We start from the raw sequence: 6,000 nt of genomic DNA, 5'->3' as shown, positions 1-6,000 counted from the left end.
AGGAGGAAGAAGAGGAAGAAGAGGAGGAGGAGGAGGAGGAGGAGGAGGAGGAGGAGGAGGAAGAAGAAGAAGAAGAGGAGGGTGGGGTGTGGATGGAAGATGCGTATACGAAGGGAGATGATAAGGCGTAGTCCGGTGGCGCGCCCTTATCACACGAGGCGCTTATCACCATCTGCCATAGATATATCACCCCCCCAGAGAAGATAAGGGGAAGCATCTTACCACCTACAAAGATCAAATTTACATTCACAACGTCCCCCCAGAGACTTGCCCCAGCCTGGAATGAGAGACAATGTGCCTTGCGTACGGGCACCAACCCACCCCCAACCCCCGATCCCCAGAGAGACTTGAACCTCGAGCCTGATGCCATGTTTAGAGCTCCCCCAGAGATTTTTCCAACCGGTGTGAAGCTAATACCATGTTTTGAATTAACCCCAGAGATTTCCTAACCAGTATCAAGCCTATCAGAGTTTTAACCCCAGAGATTTTCCAGTCGGTGTGAAGTTAATACCATGTTCAGACTTAACCCCGGAGATTTCTCTAGCCAGTATCAACCTTGAACTCGCGTCTGATACCATATGTATAGAGTGACCCCAGAGATTTTCCGGCCAATGTGAAGCTAATACGATGTTCAGTCATAACCCCAGAGATTCCCAAGCCAGTATGAAGCCTGAACCCACGTCAGATACCATATTTAGAGCAACCCCAGAGATTTCCCAGGACCGCTGTGTTCATCATGCGTCTAGTGCATGGTAAGAAATCAGTCACCTGGGGGTGTTTTGACGGGGGTGGGGGAAGGGTTGGGGGGGGGGGCGGTGTTCGTTCACCCCAGGCGGCAACGTCGGTAAAATAACGCATAATGCCAACGGCAAAGCAGCAGTAAAAGCTGTCAATAATACGATTCCATTTTCTAAGATTCCATTTTCTAAGACTCCATTTCTAAAGACTTCTTGTTTTTCTTTTTTTCCCCAACTCACCACAATTCCATTTTTCTTTTTAAGGGGAAACTGCAGATGATGGCTTTTGTTTTGGGAAGGTGCCCGAAAGAAATCGCATTGGGGGGGTCTCGTCAAAACACGAATGCCGCATTATACTGTCTATTCAAACACGAAGGCCACATTAGTGTCCACTCACACACGAATGCTGCATTACAGTGTCTACTTCGACACGAATGGGGGGTGTACAAAGAAGAAAAATAACTGTCTTGGCCTCACAAGTCGATCATAATGCATCATTCATGGGGGAAAACATGATCCCAAGAACCAGGGCTCTGCCTCAATGTACGGCAAAAAAAAAAAAGGTATTCATAATATTTGCCACTTCAGCGGCCTTGGGAGCTGTAAGGACGACCCTCCAGCAGGAGGCAGGTGCCCCTCCTCCTCCTTCACCAGACCCAGCTCCTGGTGCTGTGGTCTTTGGACGGTGGAAAAAAAAAAACCCCGTTGCCCATTTTCTATCTCATGGAGTGTGGGAAGCCCCTGAGCCTCCAAGGTCGTCCACAGATACGACCCACTTTCAAAAGGTCGTATGGCGGAGTCGTACAACGTGTGGTCTGTGAGGGCAGCACTAACAGACCATATAGCCAGGCTGGCCATGGGGTCTGTCTGGGACACAAGTGGATCAAAAGTACGGACCATCTTGGCCCCCCGCCCTCCGCCTTGAGAAACCCTACTGTGGATGAAACAGGAGGAGGAGGAGTGAAGTTCGTGCCACTGACAATTATTGCAGTGGGACAGCCACTGGCCATTCTATAGCTGACTGAACATAGACAAACACGTACGAAAATAATATATATATATATATATATATATATATATATATATATATATATATATATATATATATATATATATATATATCCCTGGGGATAGGGGAGAAAGAATACTTCCCACGTATTCCCTGCGTGTCGTAGAAGGCGACTAAAAGGGGAGGGAGCGGGGGGCTGGAAATCCTCCCCTCTCGTTTTTTTTTTGATTTTCCAAAAGAAGGAACAGAGAACGAGGCCAGGTGAGGATATTCCCTCAGAGGCCCAGTCCTCTGTTCTTAACGCTACCTTGCTAACGCGGGAAATGGCGAATAGTATGAAAGAAAGAAAATATATACACACAAAATATTTAGTAGTAACACTTTAAGCAACTCAAAAATAATCAATTCAGACAAATCACAATACGGTCATTACGAGACAATAATATAATAATAATAATAGTAATACTAATAACAACAATAATAATAATAATAATAATAATAATAATAATAACAATAAGATGATGATGATGATGAAGAAGAGAAAGAAGAAATGTAATTATGATAATAACGATAAAGAAAATAATGAAAGTAAACAAGTAAACATAACAATGTTATTCAATACATTTTTGCCATTTCCCAGTCTAGCGAAGTAGCGCCAGTCATAATAACAATAATAATAATAATAATAACTAACTAACTAACACAGTAAAGGCCTGAATGCCTTAAAGGCTGGCTGGACCAGAGAAATTAAAGACTTGCAGAACATTTACATTCGACCCCCCACCCCGTGTGGCCCGACACCCCGTTTTCTTTCGTTTAACCCACCCCCAACAGAGCGGGGGGAGTGGGGTGGGATGGGGGGGTGAACAGACATGCCCAGCCCTCTCTCCCACGTCCCCCAAGACTGACTGACTGGCTATCAAATCATATTATACTATATTATATTATATCATATTCTCACCAGCGAGTATACTTAGTGTATTATATCATTCTCATTCTCATTTGGTATGCTAATCTGGGGGTTACATCTATCATTTATACTTGCGCTTCTCAGGGGGTATGTAAGGGGGGTCTGAGACTCTACCCATTGTGTACACTGCTGTACTGTAAACACCATGGGCACATGAAGCCATATAGTACATCTTCGATACAAATTAGTATAAAATCCTTAAATAGTTTCATACAGATTTCATATCAATATAAGATTAATGTAATTTTATAATTTTTATCCTTAATTTTTAGGGGTTTCACACTAACACAATTAAGTTTTCATCCATTTTTGATCCTTAATGTTTTCGGTTTCACAGTAATATATAATGAATATAATTCTATCAATTTTGATCCTTAATCTTTAGGGATTTCATACGAATATGAAATTAATGTAATTTACCAATTTTTCTAACCTTAAAATTTTGGGGATTTTTCACACTATTACAAAATTAATGTAATTATACCAAATTTTTCTATCCTTAAAAATTTAGGGATTTCACACTAATATAAAAACAACGTGATTTTACCAAATTTTTCTATTCTTAAAATTTTAGGGATTTTACACTAATATAAGACAAATGCAATTTTAACAAATTTTTCTATCCTTAAAATTCTAGGGATTTCTAATATAAAATTAATGTAATTTTACCAAATTCTTCGATCCTTAAAATTCTAGGGATTTCTTAATATAAAATAAATGCAATTTTACCAATTTTCTATCCTCAAAATCTTAGGTCTTTAATACAAAATTAATGTAATCTTATAATCTTTTTTATCCTTAATTTTTTCATGGGTACATGGGAACCTATCAGACTGGACGAATGGGTACAGATGAACGAAGAGGTTTATTATATTACCAAGACTTAAAAGGATATATATATATATATATATATATATATATATATATATATATATATATATATATATATATATATATATATATATATTCCTATGAGTCCACGGGGAAAATGAAGCTCGATAAGTTCCCAAGTGCACTTTCGTGTAATAATCACATCATCAGGGGAGACACAAGAGAGAAATATAATAGTCAGTTGTTATACAACGAAGAGACGAAGCTAGGACGCCATTTGGTAAACATGTGATTGTCTAAGACATACAACGAGCGTATCATAAACTTATCATTTTACAAATCTTATCAACAATAAAGTTATCTAATTTGTTTAGACCATCACATGCAAAATTGTGACCCTTTCTAATATGTATATATATATATATATATATATATATATATATATATATATATATATATATATATATATATTATATATATATAAATCAAAGACTCACTCGGAGCCAAATTACTTACGCAGAATTGGTGACGTAAAACGCTGCCTTTACGCTGTCCCTGCTCCTTAACCTGTTCCGTAAGTGTCTGTAGATGTGTGTGTGTGTATGTGTGTGTGTGTGTGTGTGTGTGTGTGTGTATGTGTGTGTGTGTGTGTGTGTGTGTGTGTGTGTGTGTGTGTAAACAAGGAGCAAAATTGCTGGTTTCGAACTTTCTCTGCATGTTTACGTTGGGGGGGGGGGGAGAGAGAGAGAGAGAGAGAGAGAGAGAGAGAGAGAGAGAGAGAGAGAGAGAGAGAGAGAGAGAGAGAGAGAGAGAGACCCTTAATCGGTTATGCACAAATGGTACAATTCACAAAGGAAGACGAATATAAGAGTAAACAACACACACACACACACACACACACCTGGTTTACGTTGGAATGCAAGTCTGTGTGTGTGTGTGTGTGTGTGTGTGTGTGTGTGTGTTTACACGCAGGAGTAAAGGCACGACACAAATATACAAAGTTTAGCGACATGACAACACGAGTGTAGCACACACACACACACACACACACACACACACACACAGCCCCTCCCTCGTCACCATAACCAATTTAGGCCAATCACATCACGTATAGACCAATATAAGACCATTGCTATACCCACCTCCTAGACGTGATATACAGCACTCCACGAACAAGTGCATAGCTAAACAAGCAAACAGCTCTGTCTTCTGCAAGGCCATTGCGGTAAGCTAACGACCGTATCACTGTAACAGTCCGTCATTTAATGTTTAACTAATTACCCTCCCTAAAAAAAAAAATAATGTTTACCCACAGTATATGCTTTGTACACATTCCTGTATGTCTAACACACAGATTATGTGGATGTACCTCATTCAAGTGCTTGTCCAATGTTTGGAAATATATGAGTGACGAGAGATTGACCAAGAGGATACATGTGTCAGAGGTGGAGGGAACGAGGAGAAGTGGGAGACCAAATTGGAGGTGGAAGGATGGAGTGAAAAATATTTTGAGTGATCGGGGCCTGAACATGCAGGAGGGTGAAAGACGTGCGAGGAACAGAGTAAATTGAAACGATGTGGTACACCGGGGTCCACGTGCTATCAATGGATTGAACTAGGGCAAGTGAAGCGTCTGGGGTAAGCCATGGAAAGTTTTGTGGGGCCTGCCAGGGAGCTGTGGTTTTGGTGCACTACACATGACAGCTAGAGACTGAGTATGAACGAATGTGGCCTTTGTTGTCTTTTCCTGGCGCTACCCCGCGCGCACGCGAGGGGAGGGGGGGGGGGGTGCCATTTCATGTGTGGCGGCGGAATGGATGAAGGCAGCTAGTATGAATATGTACATGTGTGTATATATATAATAAATATAAAATATAACTATATAATTTCAGTCGAATGGCTGCCGGACTAAATCCAATATACTATGGTCTATATATCTATATCAAACACACACACACACACACACACACACACACACACGCACACACACACACATGGGGCTTCCGTGGTGTAGTGGCCAGGGTTATTGTCCTTGAATCACCATGGGCACGCATGGGTTAGAATCCTGCGCGCGATAGTTAGCCCACACCTAACCCAGGTGTTCACACTCCCTCTCGAGGTTGGACGATCAATGGGTATCTGGCTAAGGCTTCGGGTAGTTACCTGTTTACCAAATGGCGTCCTAGCTACGTCTCTTCGTCGTATATCAACTGACTGTTACATTTCTCTCTTGTGTCTCCCCTGATGATGTGATTATTACACGAAAGTGCGCTTGGGAACTTATCGTGTTCCATTTCCTCGTGGATTCACAGGAATACATACATACATACATACATATATATATATATATATATATATATATATATATAGAGAGAGAGAGAGAGAGAGAGAGAGAGAGAGAGGGTTATGAGACGAGGGGGCGCGGGCAACCCGAGTGTAAAACTCTCTCCTCG

At 41.0% G+C, this 6,000-nt stretch overlaps 1 protein-coding gene across 2 annotated transcripts in view; it reads right to left on the bottom strand.

The window, feature by feature from the left end:
* Positions 1-6,000, bottom strand: part of LOC139754963 (zwei Ig domain protein zig-8-like) — a 688,172-nt gene that overhangs the window by 620,179 nt on the left and 61,993 nt on the right. The window lies entirely within an intron of this gene.

The sequence above is a fragment of the Panulirus ornatus genome, chromosome 18 (genome assembly GCF_036320965.1).
Source record: "Panulirus ornatus isolate Po-2019 chromosome 18, ASM3632096v1, whole genome shotgun sequence".
NCBI classification, from domain to species: Eukaryota; Metazoa; Arthropoda; class Malacostraca; order Decapoda; family Palinuridae; genus Panulirus; species Panulirus ornatus.
Note: the sequence above shows the minus strand (reverse complement) of the source record. Positions and strands in the feature narration are given on the sequence as shown.